General features: G+C 48.4%; 1 long non-coding RNA gene across 1 annotated transcript; it reads left to right on the top strand.

The window, feature by feature from the left end:
• The first annotated feature begins 793 nt into the window (after nt 1–793).
• LOC125516310 lies at nt 794–3,625 on the top strand. The gene is made up of 3 exons (XR_007287340.1): nt 794–1,164; nt 2,189–2,266; nt 3,577–3,625. It is a non-coding gene; the product is annotated as an uncharacterized LOC125516310 (long non-coding RNA).
• The last annotated feature ends 19,480 nt before the right edge of the window (nt 3,626–23,105 follow it).

The following is a 23,105-nucleotide window of genomic DNA, read 5'->3' as shown; positions in this document are numbered from 1 at the left end:
CTTATCCTTTCGTAAGTACGATGGAGTTCCCGAAGAAAGGGTGACGACTTCATCATGATGACCTAGAGCAGAGAAATAAAGACATCACCAAAGAGGGATAAACTTCTTCGAGAAGAGCAACCAAGATTGAGAAGTTTTGTTAGACCTTCATAACCGAGTCTTTCCCCTTAACTCTACCTCTTAAATCTCGGGACGAGATTTCTTGTAGTGGAGGAGATTTGTAACACCCCGAGAATCATGCTACGGTGACCTCACACTAATGGTGCCATGTGATCATGTTTAACTAAGCCAAATTGCCACTTGAGAAAATCAAAGTGAAAATCAAATTTAAATTGCAAGTCAAAATAATATTTTTTTCAAACAGTAAAACTAAAATGTTTGCATTATTCTAAAACTTCCCCGATCATTTTTCATGTTGAGCCAACATCAGTTGACTCACCTCGTAATTCCTAGAAAAATATAAAGTGATCCAAAAACAATAGAAATAACCATTTCAAAGTAAACAAATGTTTATGCTTTTGCAATTGACTTGAAACTTTCTGGGCCTCTCCAAAATAATGACGACTATTTACGTGACAACTTTCATGTTGAACAAAATTCATCTGGTGCTATAAATAAATGCAAAACCGAGCAAAAATGCAAAGCAGGAAAGAAGAAGAAAACAGCGTGGATCTACTATGATCTTGGGCCCTAGTGCTATATTAGTATGGGCCAGCCCATCAACGAATTTTCCTTGACCTCATGTACAGTGGATGCTCTAGCATGTGCGTGGCGTGCATCTACGCCGGCCATGGCCTTTGCTGCCGCCGTGTTGATCATCTAGCGACTCCCGGGAAGGATAAGGCTACCCCGACCCAGTAGATGCAAACCCTAGCCCTACATCCTTCTGCCTCTCTCTCTCTCTTTTCATTTTGGAAGCTCGTCCGAGAGCTACTCGCCATGCTCATAATCATCGTCGCGGCCATAGACTTCCCCGATGAATGAAAAGATGCCGAGGAGCTGCACCATCGACGTCTCCTTCGCCTAGTGCTCCCGTTTCAAGCAGGGAAGCACTGCATCGCCGGGAACGACGCTTCTTCTTCTCTTACGGCTACCGCTACTCCGCGCCCGATCTACCTCACTGGAGCTCATCCACCATGTCGGCCGCATCCTCCGCCTCCCCTTGTGAGCGCCACTTCCATTCCCCTTGTTTCCCATCCGTTTTGTCGCCGTTCCGCCGTAGCCGAAGGTCGCCGTGGTCGCGCGCTCACCGCGTCCATGCCTACCCGTGGCCTTGCTCTCCCGCACGCCTACCCGCGTCCAGCTGTGCCCGTCCGCACTCACGTCCGCTGCCGCTGCCTTGCTACCCGCCTATTGCTGCAGCCACGCGCACCCCGTCTGCTCCTGCTGCTACTCTTCTCCCTTCTTAGTTGCCGCTGCTTACTGCTGCGCCTGGCGCTGCCATTGTTGTCCGCCGCCGCCGCTACTCCGGTGCTAGCCACGACTGGATGAGAGTGCGTGTGTGCTGTGAGCATGCAATGTGTGTGTGTGTGTGGTCAGTATGTCTGTGCCTGAGTGTGTGTGCAGGTGTGTGTGTGATGTGTGTGTGGCGTGTGCGTGCTGTGTGTGTTGAGTGTGTGGCTGGCCCTGGCCATGGCCGAGTAGGTGTATGCGTGTTGTGTGTGTTAGTGCTAATTTATGTTAAGTAGTTTATTTACAGATGACAGGTGGGTCCATCTAATTAGGTTAGTTTTTTTAATTACTTGTTTAGTTATAGTCTATGCCATGTGGGACCTCCTGCACTATTTTACATTTGACCAGTCAAGTTGACTTGGTCAACTCGAATTAAAGAATTAAATAAAATCCGGAATATTGCAAAAAGTTTGGAAATTCATATATATTAATCTGTAACTCGAATGAAAAAACTTTGTACATGCAAGTTGCTGAGAATTTCCAGACTAATCTGAATACACTCTCCATTCGTCTACCCCACGTCCCTAGCACAGTGAACATGCAACCATCCCCCTTCGTTCCATTTGTCCGAAAATGCCTAACACCGGGAATGCTTTCCCGTATGTTTTCCCCCTTCGCCGGTATCACCTATCCCTGCGTTAGATCACCCCTGGCAGCGCGTATTGCCATGTTATGCTTTGTGATGCTTTGATTGCTCTGTTATTTATTGTGGTCCCCCTCCGTTACTTCTTTCCAGTAAACCCCGAGACCGCTGCCAATACCCCCGTGATCGACTACATCGATGACTCCTCCTCCTTCTTGCTAGAGCAACCAGGTAAGCTCCCCCCCCTTGATCAACCCGATATCACCTATTCCTTCTCTCTACTTCTTGCAATAGAGTAGTGTAGCATGTTACTGCTTTCCCTAATCCTATTCTGATGCATATCTTGTCCTTGCTACTACTGTTGTTACCTTTACGTGCAATCCTAAATGCTTAGTTAGGATGCTAGTATTCCATCAGTGGCCCTACATTCTTGTCCGTCTGCCATGCTATAATATCGGGCCGTGATCATGGGTATATTACTTATATACATTATATATGATACATGTGGTGACAAAAGTCGTGTCCACTCATAGAGTACCCGCGAGTGATTCATGGATTGGGGGCTGAAAGGACATTTGTCCCGACGGCCCTCTGAGTGGATCTTGGTGGCGGAGCGACAGGGTAGGTTGAGACCACCTAGGAGAGAGGTGGGCCTGGCCCTGGTCAGGATCCGAGGTTACATCAATTAACACGCTTAACGAGATCTTGGTATTTGATCTGAGTCTGGCCACTGGCCTATACGCACTAACCAACTACGCGGGAACAATTATGGGCACTCGACATTGTGGTATCAGCCGAAGCCTTCTTGACATCAGCGAATGAGCGGCGAGCGCCGGGTAGCACCGCGTAACGCAACTTCCGTTGTAATCGAGGTTACTAGCTCTACTCACCGGTCGCGTACGCAATGTGCAAGTGTGCAATGGGCGACGGTCCCAGACCCCTGCGCGCATAGGATTTAGACTGGCGTGCTGACCTCTCTGTTGTGCCTAGGTAGGGCTACGATGTGTCGATTTTCTGAGGCCGGGCATGACCCAGGAAAGTGTGTCCAACCAAAGGGGATCGAGCGTGTTGGGAAAGGTGGTGCACCCCTGCAGGGAAGTTTATCTATTCGAATAGCCGTCTCCCTCGGTAAAAGGACGACCAGGAGTTGTACCTTGACCTTATGACAACTAGAACCGGATACTTAATAAAACACACCCTTTCAAGTGCCAGATACAACCCGGTGATCACGCTCTCACAGGGCGACGAGGAGAGGATCGCCGGGTAGGATTATGCTATACGATGATATTAACTTACCATCTACTCTCATCTACTGCTTCAATATGGAGGCTGCCAGAAGCGTAGTCTTTGATAGGACTAGCTATCCCCCTCTTATTATAGCATTCTGCAGTTCAGTCCACAGATACTACCGATTTCATTGATACCAATGCATATGTAGTTTAGATCCTTGCTTGCGAGTACTTTGGATGAGTACTCATGGTTGCTTTGATATTTCTTTTCCCCCCTTTTCCCGATTATTGCGATCATATGATGGAGTCCAGGAGCCAGTGGATCCCGAGGATGATTCTACGTGGATTTCGACTTCGAGGAGTAGTTAGGAGTTCCTAGGTAGGAGGCATTGCCTTTTCGATCGTTGCTACTTTTTTGCTAGCCTCCTTAAGGCAAACTTGTTTATCTTATGTCTGTACTCAGGTATTATTGTGTTCGCTGACTCTTGTGTATTCGAGCTTATGTATTCGAGCCCTCGAGGCCCCTGGCTTGTAATATAAAGCTTGTATTATTTTAACATGTGTCTAGAGTTGTGTTGTGATATCTTCCCGTGAGTCCTTGATCTTGATCATACACATTTGCGTGTATGATTAGTGTACGGTCAAATCGGGGGCGTCACAATGACGAACCTACGAACCATGAGGAAGCGATGATGAGCCCAGATTCCGCAAAATGGCTTGAGGCCATGAAATCTGAGATGGGATCCATGTATAAAGAACAAAGTATGGACTTTGATTGACTTGCCCGATGATCGGTGAGCCATTGAGAATAAATGGATCTTCAAGAGGAAGATGGACGCTGATAGTAGTGTTACTAACTACAAAGCTTGAATTGTTGCAAAAGGTTTTCGACAAGTTCAAAGTGTTGACTACAATGAGATTTTCTCACTCGCATCGATTCTTAAAAGTCTGTATGAATCATGTTAGCAGTTGCCGCACTTTATGAAATCTAGCAAATTGATGTCAAAACTATATTCCTTAATGGATTTTTGAAGAAGAGTTGTATATGATGCAACCAGAAGGTTTTGTCGATCCTAAAGGTGCTAACAAAGTGAGTAAGCTCCAGTGATCCATTTATGGACTGGTGCAAGCCTCTCGGAGTTGGAATATACGCTTTGATAGTGTGATCAAAGCATATGGTTTTATACATACTTTTGGAGAAGCCTGTATTTACAAGAAAGTGAGTGGGAGCACTACAACCTTTCTGATAAGTATATGTAAATGACATATTGTTGATGGGAAATGATGTAGAATTTTCTGGAAAGCATAAAGGAGTTTTTCAAAGAAATACCTCGATGAAGGTGCTTACACATTGAGCACCAAGATGTACAGAGATAGATGAAGACACTTGGTAAGTTTTCCCAATGAGTACATACCTTGATAAGATTTGGAATTAGTTCAAAATGGAACAGTCAAAGAAGGAGTTCTTGCCTGTGTTGCAAGGTGCGAAGTTGAGTAAGACTCAAAACCCGACCACAGCAGAAAATAGAAAGAGAATGCAAGTCATTCCCTATACCTCAGACATAGGTTCTATAAAGTATGATATGTTGTGTACAATACCTATTATATACCTTAGCATGATTTTGGCAAGGGAGTACAATAATGATCTAGGAGTAGATCACTTGACAGCGGTCAAAATTATCCTTAGAGGACTAAGGAAATATTACTCGGTTATGGAGGTAATAAAAGAGTTCATCATAAAGAGTTATGTCGATGTAAGCTTTTGACACCGATCTAGATGACTCTAAGTCTCGATCTAGATACATATTGAAAGTGGGAGCACGTAGCTAGAGTAGCTTCGTGCAGAGCATTGTAGACATAGAAAATTTGCAAAATACATACGGCTCTGAATGTGGCAGACCCGTAGACTAAACTTCTCTCACAAGCAAAATATGATCACTCTTTGGGTGTTAATGACATAGCGATGTGAACTAGATTATTGACTCTAGTAAACCCTTTGGGTATTAGTTACATGAAGATGGGAACTAATCACATGAAGATGTGAACTATTGGTGTGAAATCACATGACTATGTGAACTAGATTATTGACTCCAGTGTAAGTGGGAGACTGAAGGAAATATGCCCTAGAGGCAATAATAAAGTTGTTATTTAGATTTCCTTATATCATGATAAATGTTTATTATTTATGCTAGAATTGTATTAATCAGAAACTTAGTACATGTGTGAATATATAGACAAACAGAGTGTCCCTAGTATGCCTCTACATGACTAGCTCGTTAATCAAAGATGGTTAAGTTTCCTAGCCATGGACATGTGTTGTCATTTGATGAACGGGATCACATCATTGGAGAATGATGTGATGGACTAGACCCATCCATTAGCTTAACACTATGATCGTTCAGTTTATTGCTATTGCTTTCTTCATGACTTATACATGTTCCTATGACTATGAGATTATGCAACTCCCGAATACTGGAGGAACACTTAGTGCGCTATCAAACGTCACAGCGTAACTGGGTGATTATAAAGATGCTCTACAGGTGTCTCCGATGGTGTTTGTTGAGTTGGCATAGTTCGAGATTAGGATTTGTCACTCCGATTCTCGGAGAGGTATCTCTGGGCCCTCTCGGTAATGCACATCACTATAAGCCTTGCAAGCAATGTGACTAATGAGTTAGTTGCAGGATGATGCATTACGGAACGAGTAAAGAGACTTTTCGGTGACGAGATTGAACTAGGTATGATGATACCGACGATCGAATCTCTGGCAAGTAACATACCGATGACAAAGGGAGCAACATATGTTGTTATGCAGTTTGATCGATAAAGAACTTTGTAGAATATGTAGGAGCCAATATGAGCATCCAGGTTCCGCTATTGGTTATTGACCAGAGATGTGTCTCGGTCATGTCTACATAGTTCTCGAACCCGTAGGGTCCGCACGCTTAACGTTCCATGATGATTTGTATTATGAGTTATGTGATTTGATGACCGAAGTTTGTTCGGAGTCCCGGAGGAGATCACGGACATGACGAGGAGTCTTGAAATGGTTGAGACGTAAAGATTCATATATTGGAAGACTCTATTCAGACATCGTAAAGCTTCTGAGTGATTCGGATATTTTTCGGAGAACCGGGGAGTTACGAGAATTCACCGGGGAAGTATTTGGTCATGTTGGGCTTTAGTGGAATGGAGAGAAAGGACACAAGGGGAGGCAGCGCACCCCCCATGGGCTGGTCCGAATTGGACTAGGAGGGGGCGGCGCCCCCTCTTTCCTTCCCCCTCTCCCTCTCCTTCCTTCTTCTCCTACATGGACTAGGAAAGGGGGAAACCTACTCGTACGGGGGAGGGGGGAACCCTTTGGGCGTGCCCTTGAGGCCGGCCCTCCTCCTCCTCCCCTCCTTTATATACGGGGGAGGGGGAACCCCATAGACACACAAGTTGATCTTTAGCCGTGTGCGGTGCCCCCCTCCACAGTCTTACACCTCGATCATATTGTCGTAGTGCTTAGGCGAAGCCCTGCGTCGGTAACTTCATCATCACCGTCACCACGCCATCGTGATGACGAAACTCTCCCTCGGCCTCAGCTGGATCTAGAGTTCGAGGGACGTCACCGAGCTAAACGTGTGCAGATCGCGGAGGTGCCGTGCGTTCGGTACTTGATCGGTTGGATCACGAAGACGTTCGACTACATCAACCGCGTTACTAAACGCTTCCACTTTCGGTCTATGAGGGTACGTTAACACACTCTCCCCCTCTCTTTGCTATGAATCTCCTAGAGAGATCTTGCATGATCGTAGGTAAATTTTTTGAAATATTGCGTTCCCTAACAAACATAACTGTTGCTGTCAAAACTGGTGGATCTTGGGTAGGGGGTCCCGAACTGTGCGTCTAAGGCGGACGGTAACAGGAGGCAGGGGACACGATGTTTTACGCAGGTTCGGGCCCTCTTGATGGAGGTAAAACCCTACGTCTTTCTTGATATATTCTTGATGATATGAGTATTACAAGAGTTGATCTACCACGAGATCGGAGAGGCTAAACCCTAGAAGCTAGCCTATGGTATGATTGTATGTTGTCCTACGGACTAAAACCCTCCGGTTTATATAGACACCGGAGGAGGCTAGGGTTACACAAGGTCGGTTACAAAGGAGGAGATATCCATATCCGTACTGCCTAGCTTGCCTTCCACGCCATGTAGAGTCCCATCTGGACACGAGACGAAGTCTTCAATCTTGTATCTTCATAGTCCAACAGTCCGGCCAAAGGATATAGTCCGGCTGTCCGGAGACCCCCTAATCTAGGACTCCCTCAGTAGCCCTTGAACCAGGCTTCAATGATGACGAGTCCGGCGTGCAGTGTTGTCTTCGGCATTGCAAGGCGGGTTCCTCCTCCGAATACACCACGGAAAAATTTGAATACAAGGATAGTGTCCGACCTTGCAAAATAAGTTCCACATACCACCATAGAGAGAATAATATTTCCGCAAATCTAATCTGCTGAGATGTTTTGGCAACATGACATCATGCCATGGCTCGGTGATTATTCGAACTGTTTTTCATTAACCAGCCCCGCACATAACGCGAGGCAGTTTCTTGACACGTCTTGTCAACGCAGAGATCGTGTCCCCCTTATTACGGGATTCTCATCAATACGGGTCTGGGTAACCCAACCACGCCACCAATTACGACGCTTGGGGGATAAGCGAGTTTTACCAGGCTAGTGGGGGCGCATAGTTTCGGCCGCCCTTATAAAGGGATATGGTTTAAACTTTCTCTACCCACGCCTTCTTCCTCCTTGCTCATCCGTTCTTGCGCACTCGAGCTCCAACGCCCAAGTCCACATCCTTCCCCTCAACCTTCTCCAAACATGTCCGGAGCGGGAGGCAAATGGATGGCTTCCTCCGTTACGGAGGGACACATCAAGAAGCTGCGCGGAGCCGGATAATTAGCCGCGAATATTGCGCATCGGCTGCCTGCTGCGGGGTAGATCGTTCCTACCCCGGAACCTCACGAGAGGGTAGTTTTCCTCCACCACTTCCTCCGCGGACTGGGGTTTCCCCTCCGTCCATTCGTCCGTGGTCTCATGTTCTACTACGGGCTGGACTTCCATGATCTGGCCCCGAACTTCATCCTCAACATTTCGGCGTCCATCATCGTGTGTGAGGCTTTCCTCCGCATCCGGCCCCACTTCAGCCTGTGGTTAAAGACCTTCAATATCAAGCCGAAGGTGGTGGGAGGCCAACAAGCGGAATGCGGCGGAGCCATGGTGGGCAAGATGCCCAATGTTACATCGCTTGAAGGCTCCTTCGTGGAGACCATAAAGGGGTGGCAATCGGCGTGGTTCTACAACACCGAGCAGCGCGACACCAACTGGGTGGTGGCCCCTGAGTTTTGAGCTAAGCGCCTATCCTGGGGTTCATTAGTGGAGCTAGACGGACTCCAGAAATATATCCGGAATATGGCAAGCAAGAAGCTCAAGCTTGTCAGCATAGTCCAGGTCATGCTCATCCGCCGGATCCTCCCGTGTCAACAACGGGATTTCAACTTGTGGGAGTTTGACCCGGCCCAGCACCAGACTCTGAGTGAGCTCTTCGAAACGATGCACAAGGACGTCTGAGGGTGCTATTCAAAGGAGCCGAGGTCCCTCCCTCTCTCACCGTGGACCGCGGGCTAAGCGCGAAGCGCCTAGCGCATTCGGTGAGTTCTATACATCCAGTAGGATATTTATTTCCCCTAGCTTAACCATGTGCGGGGTCTGAGCTCCATGCCTTTGACAGGACTGGGTGGAGACGTTGGGGTAGATTAACTATCCAGCCCCTCTGCCCGAAGACACTGCGGACGCTCTCCTGATGGAGATGCTGACTCCGGCTCCTTACAAGGTGCCGGAGAAGACCAAGAAGGCCAAGGGAACCCAAAAGAGTTCCCAACGCCATGTGTTATCAAACTCATCGTCCGATAACTCCGCGACGCACTCCTCCCCCGAAGACGAGGAGGAAGATGAAGATGCTCCCCCTTCAGTCGGGGAGACAAGAAAAGGAAGGCCGCCCCGACGGGGGGGCGAAGGGTCCAAGAAGGGGAGAACCCTCCTTCCGGACTACTCCACCACCGCCGCCTAAGGCGAAGACAAGTGGCTACTCAGGGCCAAGCCCCTGGCGAAGTCGTAAGTATTCGGATACCAGAGTAAATCATAGCATACCTTCGTCACACTGCTTCTCCTAACGCCGAATGTGATTATGTAGACCGACCCAAGCCCGTATCGACGAATCTTCGTCGGGCGGCTCCTTGGACTCGTCGGATATGGATAGCGATCCACTTCCGACCGCCACCTCCCCGTGCCCTACAGACAATGCCGAGGTATTCTCTCAAGAGGCACCAGGTCGAGGGTAGACAATCCTGGAGGCGCCTCAAGGCGACCTTCCGGACTCCAGGAGCAGAGGGAGTAAGGCTCCCGAGGGCTCCGAGTTCGGCCCTCAGCCGAACACCATGCCGGAACCCCCAGTGGTTCTGGACTCGGGCAGGCGGCCTCCTTCCAAAAGGGGCAAGACGCCTGTGCCGGTGACCTCTGCCCATCTAGGGGCACCGGACAATCTGCTGGGAGCGCTTCGCAGCGCTTCCATCAACGAAGAGCACCGCACTATTATGAGTGCGGTGCTCCAGAAGGTTCAGTCTGCCAAGAGCGGACTGACTGAAGCCTGTGCCAGCCTTCTATCAAGCTTTGAGGTAAGTATTTGAAATATAGGAAAAATATTACCGCATAGACAGTAGCCCCTGATGCTCTGTTCGGTGTTCACAAAGAAAAGCCGAACAGAGGATCAAACAATATCGCAAGAGTCTAATATAAGTATATCTATATGCGTATGCAGGCTTCGCTGCTGGCCTCTGCTGCACTGACTGCGGAGGTCGCCGCACTGAAGCAGGACCTCGAAGGGTCCAAGGAAGAGCTCGGCCTTGCCAAGAGGCAGCTCGAGGAAAACAAAGGTAAGTAGTACCTAGTCTATGGATATATATAAAAAGAATGCGATTGCAAAATGACAGGATCATCGTAAATTTGCCAGGGGCCACGACCGAGGTGGCGACCCTGAAGCAAGCGCTATCCAAGGCCGAAAACAAAGCTGCCCAGGAGCGCGCCGAGCGGGAAAAACAAGAGGCACGGGTGGGCGAGGTGCAGCAAGAGCTCCACGCTCTCGTGAAGAAGCACGAGGCATTGGAGCTTGACTTGAAGACGCGAGAGTCCGAGCTTGCCGCGGCCCTTGAGAGTGCAAAGAGTGCCAAGGCTGAAGCCCAAAAGGCTCTCTAGGAGATTGATGCGATGAAGAAGATAGCAGCGGGTAAGGCATTCTATATGCAAAGCAAGCATGTGAAAGTAAATTACTTGTTACTTACCCGAATCCGGAGCTCTCCAGGAGCATTCGCAGATTTGCCCCACAGCGTGTTGGATGCCGCACAGTTTTACCAGGCCGAGGAGGGAAGCTCAACGGAGAAGTTGTTCCGGTCTCAGTATACTGAGACCGAACACCCGATGCCTCTGAGCGACCAGCTGAAGCAACTGGTCAAGCTGCACAAGGCGGCCGAACAGGCCATGAAGGGCTTTATAGTCCGGATGTGGCCTGGTGACGCCCTTCCCAAAAGCTACTTCGGCTTGGTGGGGAGGCTTGTGGATGCCTACCCACGGCTGGAATTCATCAAGCGGTCCGTCTGCATCGAAGGTGCATGCCGGGCTTTCGCCTGTGCGAAGGTGCACTGGGCCAAGATGGATGCCGTGAAGCTGGTGAAGGAAGGGCCGCCGCAGGGCAAGGAGCATCGCCACCCCGAGATGTATTATGAGGGTGTCCTGAAGGGTGTCCGTCTTGTAGCGGACGAGTGTGCGAAAGATGTAATATTTGAGTAAACTTTCTCATGTAATCCTGTATTATGAATACTTGTTCATATGCGCTATGCAACGCTTGTTTGAATTTAAAATATTACCTTCTGTTCGGCTGTTTATCAAATCTGAGAGATGGCTAGTCGTTGGCTTCTGCCCCCATGCCACGAGTGCTGGGGTGTTTGGGATAAACCTGAGCACTCTTGTTCCCATTGTTGGGTCCTTCGAGGGAGGTGCTCGGCACAACGAACAAGGCAATCGGACTATAATGCGTTATCACTCTCACTTGGCCATAGAATTCTATAATTTTAAATTTTGGCGAAGCCCCTAGTATTCGGAAGGCCGAATTTGGGGCGCGATACACGCCTTAAGACGGACAGGGTTGACTCCTTGCTTTAAGCGGCATAAGTCTTTAGGGACTTGAAACCTCTCGAACAGCGACCAATCTCTCGCCTTATCATGACAGTCAGTTTTAGCTTTCTCTACTGAGGTGCTTAGCCCAGCAGAACCGGGGCACAATCGCAGTAGTTCTCCAAGTGCTACCTTAGCCGACATAGCGGAACGTAAAGTACCAAAACATGGGAGCCGGGCAAACCCAACTATTGACCCAAGACATGATTCGGAGCTGATGCATATAATGCTATAAGTTCGGGGTGCCGCACTGTCGAAAGTGTTCGGACTACTCACGCCGTATTATGGGGTATGCTTAAGCCCCTAGAGTATTGGCCGTACCAGAGTGTACGGGTGCTAGATGTCATGAATGAACATATATATATATATAAAGGAAGAATGCAATAATAGTGTTAATACTATGCATTGTTTATTCAAAAAGGTGCGTTAAAGTAGAATGATACAAGTAGTGCGATAAGCAAAAAGTAGGACTGTTTGACATGTCCCTTCCAAGGGCAAGGTGAGGAATAGTATTAAAGCAAATTATTCACTCATTATCGTAATCCACCTGGGAGTTCCGTGGTGTGACGTAGCTTTCTGCCTCCTTGGTTGCTGCATCATGTGTTCGGCAATCATGCTGCCGGACAGTGTTTCCAGAGATTAAAGTCCTGAAAGAGAAAAATAACAAAGCGGGAAGCCCCTAGTGCGGTTTAAGCCACGACTTGGAGCATGCCGCAGTCGTGCCCCCCTCCCCGCCTGTGCCCATGGTATTTTTAATGCGTAATTATGTACGCGTGGCACGACTTTCGCCATTTTGCTGGGACCAGGGTGGGGGCCGCATTTCTATGCGAGCTCGGAACGTGCCAGGCGGTCCTGTTGTCGATTACTCCGGGCGCGCTTGAAGGTGTCCGGGTCCTTAATCGCTGAACTAGTGGATTGCCTTAAGAGGCTGCTTTGCGCTTCTACTGCGAGGGCTGCAGTGTGCTCCTCCGTGCGGAGAGAGCGCTCTGTGTTTCCATTGACTGTGATGACCCCCCGAGGTCCTGGCATCTTGAGCTTGAGATATGCATAATGCGGTACCGCATTGAATCTCGCAAATGCGGTTCACCCGAGCAGTGCATGGTAGCCACTGCGGAACGAGACTATGTCGAAGATTAACTCTTCGCTTCGGAAGTTATCCGGAGATCCGAAGACCACTTACAGTGTTACTGAGCCTGTGCAATGGGCCTCTACACCTGGTATGACGCCTTTAAAGGTCGTTTTAGTGGGTTTGATCCTTGAGGGGTCTATACCCATTTTGCACACAGTGTCCTGATAAAGCAGGTTCAGGCTGCTACCGCCATCCATAAGGACTCGAGTGAGGTGAAATCCGTCAATGATTGGGTCTAAGACCAATGCGGCGAATCCGCCATGATGGATACTAGTGGGGTGGTCCCTGCGGTCGAAGGTGATCGGGCAGGAAGAACATGGGTTGAACTTTGGGGCGACTGACTCCAACGCCTATACGTCCATGAGCGCACGCTTCCGCTCCCTCTTGGGGATGTGGGTTGCATATATCATGTTCACCGTCCGCACTTGTGGGGGGAACCTCTTCTGTCCTCCGGTGTTCGGCTGTCGGGGCTCCTCATCGTCATCGCTATGTGACCCCTTATCTTTGTTTTCGGCATTTATCTTGCCGGCCTGCTTGAACACCCAACAATCAATGTTGGTGTGGTCGGCTGGCTTGTCGGGGGTGCCGTATATTTGGCACGAGCGATCGAGTATACGGTACAAACTAGACGGTCCCGGAGTGCTTCTTTTGAATGGCTTTTTTTGCTGACCGGGTTTAGAGCCTTTGAATCCGGCATTGACTGTCGTATCCTCGGTATTGTCGCTGTTAATGCAGCGCTTATGTTTGTTGTGACGTGACCTACCATTGCCATCCTTGGTATCCGAAGTACCATGGTTCTTTGATATGTTATTGCTGCGAGCCAGCCATCTGTCTTCTCCCGCACAAAAGCGGGTCATGAGTGTCGTGAGGGCTGCCATAGATTTCGGCTTTTCCTGGCCAAGGTGCCGGGCGAGCCACTCGTCGCGGATGTTGTGCTTAAAAGCTGCTAGGGACTGTGCATCCGGATAGTCGACAATTTGATTTTTCTTTGTTCGTGTCCAGAATTGCCTGGCCGATTCCTCTGGCTGCTGAATTATGTGGCTCAAGTCATCGGCATCTGGGGTCGCACGTAAGTGCCCTGGAAGTTGTCGAGGAATGCGGCTTCCAGATCCTCCCAACAGCCAATGGACTCTGCTGGCAAGCTATTGAGCCAATGCCAAGCTGGTCCTTTGAGCTTGAGTGGGAGGTATTTAATGGTGTGTAGATCATCGCCGCGGGCCATGTGGATATGCAGGAGGAAATCCTCGATCCATACCGCAGGATCTGTTGTGCTGTCGTATGATTCTATATTTACGGGTTTGAAACCCTCTGGGATTTGATGATCCATTACTTCGTTTGTGAAGCATAGGGGTTGTGCGGCGCCTCTGTACTAGGCTATGTCACGACGCACCTCGAATGAGTCTTGCCCGCTGTGTTCGGCCCGGCCGGACTTACTTTTACTGTATCCGGCGTGACGATTATCGTCTCGCATAGTGGCGCGCCCTCGTGATCCGTAGATCGATCTTGCATGTTTTGCTTTGTCCTCCAGTACGTCTTGCAGGTCTAGCGTATTTCCCCATGCCTTTTTATTTGAATGGCGTCGGCGTGCGGGCTGAGCTTTTGGCTGGAATGCCTCTCTGTCGCGGCCATGAGGTGGCCGATCAGCCGCGTCATACGCCGGGGATGTAGGTTTCGGTGCTTCCTCCTCCAGTCGAGGTAGCAACCTGCACTTTGGGTAACTCTTGGAGGGGCGTTCGAGTTTATATTCCTCGGCCGCCAGGACTTCAGTCCATCTGTCAGCTAGCAAATCTTGATCAGCTCGAAGCTGCTGCTGCTTTTTCTCAAGACTATTTGCCGTGGCTATAAGCCGGCGCTTGAAGCGCTCTTGTTCGACGGGATTCTCTGGCACGACGAATTCTTCATCGTCGAGGCTTGCCTCGTCTTTGGATGGAGGCATGTAATTATCATCCTCTGCCTCTCCATCTGCCGCTCTCTCAGGAGGGCTGGCTCCTTCATCCTCCTGCTCTAAATCTTGCTGGAGGGGATTTTTGTTGTCTTCGGCACTGTCCAGAGTGCTATTATCTCCGGTGCCGGTATCACCACTTTTGCCTTGGCGGAACTTAGAACGGCGCCGCTGACGTTGGCGCTTGGGTTGCTTTTTGGAGGGGTCATCCTCTGTTGTCTCATCGCCATTGCCTTCTTTGGGTGTGTCCACCATGTATATATCGTATGATTAGGTGGCTGTCCAGTGCCCTGTGGGCAGTGGTTCCTCTTTGTCTCCCGCATCGTCGTCCATACCGTCGATGTATTCGGAGTTGAAGTCGAGCATGTCGGTTAAGTCGTCGATAGTGGCTACTAAGTGGGTGGTGGGTGGGCGGCGAATTTCTTCGTCATCCGCATCCCAATCCTGCCGGACGTAGTTCGGCCAGGACTCTCCTGACAAGGAGAGAGACCTTAATGAGTTCAATATGTCACCAAAGGGCGAGTGCTGAAAAATAACCGCGGAGGTTAACTCCATGATCGGCGCCGAATCGGATTCGACATGAACGGTGTAACACCCCGGATGTAATTTACCTTATATGTATCCCAACTCTTGCCGTTTTCGGCGCTAAGTTATTTTATTTTCCTCGGGTTTGGGTTTTTTTCTTCGTGTGTTGTTGCTTTTGTCATGCATCCAATATCATGTCATCATGTGCATTGCATTTGCATACGTGTTCGTCTCATGAATCCGAGCATTTTCCCCGTTGTCCGTTTTGCATTCCGGCGCTCCTATCTCCTCCGGTGGTCCTTTCTACCTCCTTTCATGTGTGGGGGTTAAACATTCAGGGATTGGACCGAGACTTTCCATGCGGCCTTGGTTTACTACCGGTGGACCGCCTGTCAAGTTTCGTACCATTTGGACTTCGTTTGATACTCCACCGGTTAACCGAGGGATCGAGAAGGCCTCGTTTGTGTTGCAGACCAACACCCTTCCAATTTGGCCCAAAACCCACCAAAGACCCTTCCATCATCTAGAGCGTTCGATCACGATCGTGTGGCCGGAAACCGCACTCCATTTGGAGCTCCCTAGCTCCCTCTACCTCTATTTAAAGAGCACCCATTCGAAATCACGGACGAAACCCTAAAAAAATCCCCTTCTCGCGCTGCCGGACGAGATCCGGACGGCCGGACACGTCCGCTCCGCCTGTCCGCCGCCACGTGTCCTCCTCCCACTGGCCCACGCCCGTGCCCACATCGCCGCGATCCGCGTCGGCCCTTGAGGCCTGCCACGGGCCCTCCTCGGCCCATCCGCCGCGCCGCCCGAGCCGCGGGAGGCAGCCGCCGCGTCGGCCCGTCACCGCCATCGCCGGCATGCCATCGCCCGACGCTGCCGTGGTCGCCATCACCAGCCGCCGCCGCCTCGCCCGGCCACCGCTCCGCCCGCACCACCTTGCCGCGCCGGCGCCGCCTCCTCGCCGCCCCGCCGGCGACCCGCGTCGCCCGGCCTCCCTCGACCCCGGCAACGTCTCCGGCGACCTCCAACCTTGACTCCGGTGACGTTCAACCTTGGGAGGCGTGTACGTGCTACAGTGCTCGAGTTCCAGATCCAGATCCGTTTCCCGCGGGTTGACTTTTTCACCCCCGAAACCCTAATTATTTTGCAAACTTTGGAATGTCGTATCTCTGCATCAGTAGCTCCGTTTTACGCGTGTAGCATATCAAAATGTTCGCCTCAGAGAGTACATCATTTATTCTCATTGCATCATTTCCATTTGAGCTCATCTTGATGCCCAAAATGCTGTTGGAAGAGGGCTATGTGATAAAATTGTCAGATCTGTTGCATCAAATAGATATTTGTCATTTTTGCCATGATTAATGTGTGCGTGATATGCTCCTGAGCTCTACATGTGTTTTGTTATATGCCATGCCATCTTTACAGAGGTGCTTACCGTGTATTTTTGTGATGTGTGTGGTGACTAGCACAAGCTTGCAAAGTAGCCTAATCGGTAATGCTGATTTCAGGGACTTAGAATTTCACCAAGTCCTTATCCTGATTTTTGTCATTATGCCATATGTTCATGTGGTTTCCTAGTGATCCGTGCCTCTTTTGAGGATGATCAGTAAGGATGATTTGTTAATGTTGTGGTGCTCTATCCATCAATGTCTTTGTTTGCATTTATGAGGCAACCTAACTTGAGTCAATCGAGATCTACTTTTTCTATTTCGTGAATCCTGGCAGATTGTTGTTTTGTTAGCGATTTTTGCCGAGGATGTTGCTATTGATCCATGCATGTTGTGTTGTTGTTCTTGCCATGTCTATATTCTATGCCATGTATTCTTGATGGGTGTATGCTTAGTTTGTCATGCCATTCTCTGTAGTGAGTGCATCGAGCTCGTGAACATGCCTACTCGTTAACTGTTTTGCATGCTCCAGTTTTTCAATAAGTCTGAGATCTGTTTATGTTTTTGTCATGTTCACATGCTTGCAATTGTATTTTCTGACCCCTTTGGCTCAAAGTCAATAAGGGACTTTTGTTAAGTGCTTTGAGTAGCTTCATGTCATGCCTTGCTTTGCCATGTTAAGTTCCTGTAGCATATAGTTTTCATGCTCCAAAGTGTGCTACCTGATTTTAAATTCCAGACTTGTGTTAATTTCACTAAGTCTGAAACGTGATTATCATTTTCACTTTTGCCTTCTTGTTTGAACCTGCTAATGGATGAATTGGCCGTAGCTCAGTGTTCATCTTTTGTCAAGCATCATGAGTGGATACCTGCCATGTATTTTGTTGTCATTTTTGAGTGCTGTAGCATATTTATCTTGATGCATTTAGATGGCTACTTGCTGATTATCGCAGACCGGTGCCATATTTGTTTTGCTTGCCATTTCCAAACCGTGCATCTGATTCCGGTGATATTTATATCGATTTCAACCAAAATCACCTCACCTTTCCAATGGAACTCTTGGATTTCCAATTTTAGGCCAGGTTCAATCATTCCTTGCCATCTCTTGCATATGCATCACATATTGCATCCCGCATAGCATACCATGTTTGCATCATGTTGTTCGAGCATTGCACATGGTTGATTGTGTTCCTTTTGCTTGTTTGTCTTGTGTGGGTAGATCCGGGAGACGATTTTGCTAATGACGAGCCCGTTGAGTTTGCTTACGAGGATCAAGTCAACTTTGACAACTTTGAAGGCAAGATGATCATACCCTCGAAATCACTTCTATCTTTGCTTGCTATATGCTCGCTCTTTTGCTATACCTATGCTATGATACCTACCACTTGCTTATCATGCCTCCCAAATTGCCATGTCAAACCTCTAACCCACCATGTCCTAGCAAACCGTTGATTGGCTATGTTACCGCTTTGCTCAGCCCCTCTTTTAGCGTTGCAAGTTGCAGGTGAAGATTGGAGATTGTTCCTTGTTGGAACATTGTTTATTGTTGGGATATCACCATATTATCTTGTTTATCTTAATGCACCTATATACTTGGTAAACGGTGGAAGGCTTGGCTTTTTGCCTAGTGTTTTGTTCCACTCTTGCCGCCCTAGTTTCCGTCATATCGGTGTTATGTTCCCGAATTTTGCGTTCCTTACACGGTTGGGTGATAATGGGAACCCCTTGACAGTTCACCTTGAATAAAACTCCTCCAGCAATGCCCAACCTTGGTTTTACCATTTTCCACCTAGCCTCTTTTTTCCCTTGGGTTTCCGGAAACCAAGGGTCATCTTTATTTAAACCCCCCTGGGCTAGTGCTCCTCTGAGTGTTGGTCCGACCGAGTAGACTGCGGGGCCACCTCGGGGAAACTTGAGGGTTGGTTTTACTCGTAGGATGTCTCATCTGAGTGTGCCCTGAGAACGAGATATGTGCAGCTCCTATCAGGATTTGTCGGCACATTCGGGCGGTGTTGCTAGACTTGTTTTACCATTGACGAGGATGTCTTGTAAAACCGGGATGCCGAGTCTGATCGGAATGTCTCGGGAGAGGGAATATCCTTCGTTGACCGTGAGAGCTTGTGATGGGCTAAGTTGGGACTCCCCTGCAGGGATTTGAACTTTCGAAAGTTGTGCCCGCGGTTATGGGCAGATGGGAATTTGTTAATGTCCGGTTGTAGATAACTTGAAACTTAATTAAAATGAATCAACCGCGTGTGTAACCGTGATGGTCTCTTCTCGGTGGAGTCCGGGAAGTGAACACGGTGTTGGAGAAATGCGTGACGTAGGTTGTTCTAGGATCACTTCTTGATCATAGTTCTTCGTTCGTGCTATGCCTTCTCTTCTCGCTCTCTTTTGCGAACAGGATAGCCACCATATATGCTAGTCGCTTGCTGCAGCTCCACATATTACCTTGCCTTACCTATAAGCTTAAATAGTCTTGATTGCGAGGGTGCGAGATTGCTGAGTCCCCGTGACTCACAAATTACTTCCAAACCAGATGCAGGGACCGATGATACCGTTCCAGATGATGCGCTTGAGCTCAAGTGGGAGTTCGATGAAGACTCTCGCCGTTACTATGTGTCTTTCCTAGATGATCAGTAGTGGTGCCCAGTTGGGGCGATCGGGGACCATGTCGCTTGTCGGGGTTGATCTTTTATTTTGGTACCGTTGTCGGACCATGAGTGTATTGGATGATTGTAATGTTATTCATATATTTGTGTGACGTGGCGAGTGTAAGCCAACTATATACCTTTTCCCCTATTTTCTATTTACATGGGTTGTTGTGAAGTTTACCTTACTTGCGACATTGCTTTCAATGCGGTTATGCCTCTAAGTCATGCTTCGACACGTAGGAGATATAGCCGCATCGAGGGCGTTACAAGTTGGTAATCAGAGCCTTCCCCGACCTTAGGAGCCCCCCTGCTTGATTGAATAGCTGGCGTTGTTGAGTCTAGAAAAATGTTTTGAGTCATTTAGGATTATATATATCGAAGAGTTAGGAATTCTTTTTACTCCCCAGTCCCTTCATCACTCTGGTGAGGCATCCTGACGTAGAGTTTTGACTCTTCTCTTCTCAAATTTCACTAAAAAAAATTTAGGGTCACGCGAGTATCTTGGAATCGTTCCGATCGATTTGTGATGAGAACATTATTCTTGGTGCCTCCTGTCATTTAGGGGTTGTGGCAGTGTCCCAGGGAGTTGAGCTCCGAGGTGTTGTTGTCACAATTTTATCGTTGCAGTTCTGGAATACCTGAGTTTAGTTTTGCCGACATCGAAAATCTCTTTTATGCAGTTGTTGGTGAGATAACCTCGACGCCACCCAGTACTGGGGTGGGAGTTCGGGAGTATTGCCATAACTCGTATAACGGATGCTTTTCGAAGGTTGAGGTAGACGATTTCCAAAGTTTTTCTCGGTTATGTGTTGAAGGATGGATACAGCTGGATGTAGGATTTGCTAGATTTGGGTGAGATATTATGCTTCCCCTGTATCCCCAACACCTGATTGCATAACCGGAAAGGTTCGGGAGTTTCATAGGTGGGAATTCTTGTAGCTCTAGTTCTTCTTCCGCGGATATTTTGGTTTGAGATTGGGTGATCCTTACCGAGTATTCGTTCTTGTTTCGTACCTTGTTGTTTTTCTTCTACCTAAATTCTAACTGGCTTCTCAATTCATGGATATGTGACCATTTCTATTGGAATGCATTCGTTCATTCTGTTCGGATGGAAGACTATATGTTGCAATTTCAACCCATTTGATTCAGCTTCAATATTTGTCTGTCAATTTGCTAATGGATGTCAACCTCTACAGGATGGCTCCTCCAATGCGCACGACTCCGAATCCTGATCCGCCACCACCACCTCCACCTCCGGAGGCATGGCAAGCTATGATGGCCACTACCAATGCAAACACGCAGCTGATCATGCAACTTCTTCAAGAGCGCAACCAAGGGAACCAGGGCCAAGGCAACAATCAGAATCACTTTGCTACACTCAACCAGTTCCTTGCTAACCAGCAAAAGACCTTCAGCAATTGTGTTGAGGAAACAGACGCTGATGATTGGCTCATGGACATATGCAAGCATTTCGAGTGCAGTAACGTCAGGCCTGAGGACTTTGTCAACTTCGCTTCCTTACAACTCAAAGACCAAGCTGCAGAATGGTTTCAGAAGTACAAAGATTCCAGAGGAGGCCGTGTGATTTCCTGGGATGAATTCCGTCAAGACTTCAAAGCTCATCATATTCCTCAGAGCGTGGTTGAAAGCAAGCGTGAGGAATTCTGCAACCTGAAGCAAGGCTCTATGTCTGTTTACGATTACAACAAGATGTTTCAGAAGCTCGCCCATTTTTCTAAGCAGGACGTCCCTGACGAGAAGAGCATGATATACCAGTTCAGGGGTGGTCTGGGAGAAGAAATCCAGCTAGCTCTTGTTCTCTTTGAGCCCAAGAGGTACGATGAGTTTTACAACGTGGCAATGAAGCAAGAGACTGCTCAACTGAAGTGCGATGCTTCCAAGAAGCGAGTCAGAGATGCTACTCCTTCCTCAACTCAAGTGGCTAAGCAGCAAAAGTATTGGCTTCCTCCTCCTCCGTTCCGTCAGCCTTATCAGCAGAAGAGCAAAGGTGGCAGTGGATCTTCCCACCCACCCAACCCTGGCTTTCAGAACAAGACTTCGTCTCAAGCTCCAAGATCGAGTGCTCCGTATCACCGTCCGCATTCAGAGGTCACGTGCAACAAGTGCCAACAGAAGGGTCACTATGCCAACAAATGCTTCAATCAGAGGCGTCTCCCTCCTCCTCCTGTGAGATCGGCAAGTACAGCTGTGGTCAAGCATAACCCCAAGTACGCCAAGGTCAACTTGATGAATGCAGCTCAGGCAAAGGACTCGTCAGATGTCATCATGGGTAACCTTCCTGTTAACGATGTTCCTGCAAAAGTACTTTTTGACACTGGTGCATCACATTCTTTCTTGTCATTCCCATTTGCATCGAAGCACAATGTTGATACTGAGGTTATGCCCAAAGTCATGCAAGTTGTTTCTCCCGACAAGCTTTTGACTTCTAGTTTGGTTGCTCCCAATGTCTCTATCATGTTGGGCGACTACAAGTTTCTGTCCTCTCCAGTGGTTCTTGGTATCTCGGATATTGATCTTATTCTCGGGATGAATTGGCTTTCTAAGCACAAGGCTCATCTTGATTGTGCTGCCAGGCAGATTCAATTGACTCATTCGTCTGAGGATGTAATTGTCTTTGCCACTCGTGATGATACCATCCGTCTGTTTTCTCTCAATGAGAAGGGTGAACTGGATGCCATCTCTCAAATTCCAGTCGTTTGCGAATATCAAGACGTCTTTCCAGAAGAACTTCCAGGAATGCCTCCGCACCGGCCAGTTGAATTCTTCATCGATCTTGAGCCTGGCACGGAACCTATTTGCAAACGTCCTTGCAAGCTTGGACCTAAAGAGTTGAAGGAGCTGAAGAAGCAACTCGATATTCAAGAGCGAATGGGTCTCATCCGACCTAGTTCTTCTCCGTGGGGTTGTGGAGTTCTTTTTGTGAAACATAAGGATGGAACGGACCGACTTTGTGTTGACTACCGTCCATTGAACAAGAAGACTATCAAGAACAAGTACTCGCTTCCCAACATCAACGAGCTTTTTGAACAGCTCAAAGGCGCTCAAGTATTCTCCAAGATTGATCTCCGTATGGGCTATCACCAGATTCGAATCCGTGAGCAAGATATTCCCAAGACGGCTTTCAGAACAAGCTATGGTTCTTATGAATACACTGTCATGTCTTTTGGTCTTGTCAACGCTCCTCCGACTTTCTCTCGCATGATGAACTTTATCTTCAACTCCTACACAAATGACTTCGTCTTGGTCTACCTCGATGACATTCTGGTCTTTTCGAAGAACAAGGAAGATCATGCCAAGCACTTGCGTTTGGTGCTCGATAAGCTCAGAGAACATCAGTTCTACGCCAAGTTCTCAAAGTGCGAGTTTTGGCTCGATGAGGTTCTCTATCTTGGGCATATCATCTCTGCCAAGGGCATAGCGGTGAATCCTGAGAAGGTGTCTGCAATTGTGAATTGGGAACCACCTCAGAACGTGAAGCAACTCCGCAGCTTCCTTGGTCTCGCAAGCTATTGTCAAAGGTTCGTTGTGAACTTCTCAAAGATCGTGAAGCCGCTTTCCAACCTTCTCCAGAAGCACGTCAAGTACGTTTGGTCGCCTGAATGTGACATCGCTTTCAACACCCTGAAAGAGAAATTAGTCACTGCCCCAGTTCTGACTCCTCCTAATGAATCCAAACTGTTCGAGGTTTTCTGCGATGCCTCTCTTCAAGGTCTTGGTGCAGTGTTGATGCAAGAGAAGAAAGTTGTGGCTTATACCTCTCGCCAGTTGAAGCCCAACGAGAAGAACTATCCCACTCACGACTTCGAGTTGGCGGCAGTTGTGCATGCTCTTTTGACTTGGAGACATCTCTTATTGGGAAGAAAAGTGGACATCTTCACTGACCACAAGAGTCTCAAGTACAT

This window comes from Triticum urartu, chromosome 6 (assembly GCF_003073215.2).
Source record: "Triticum urartu cultivar G1812 chromosome 6, Tu2.1, whole genome shotgun sequence".
In the NCBI taxonomy this organism is placed as follows: Eukaryota; Viridiplantae; Streptophyta; class Magnoliopsida; order Poales; family Poaceae; genus Triticum; species Triticum urartu.
This window is presented reverse-complemented; position numbering and strand designations above follow the sequence as displayed.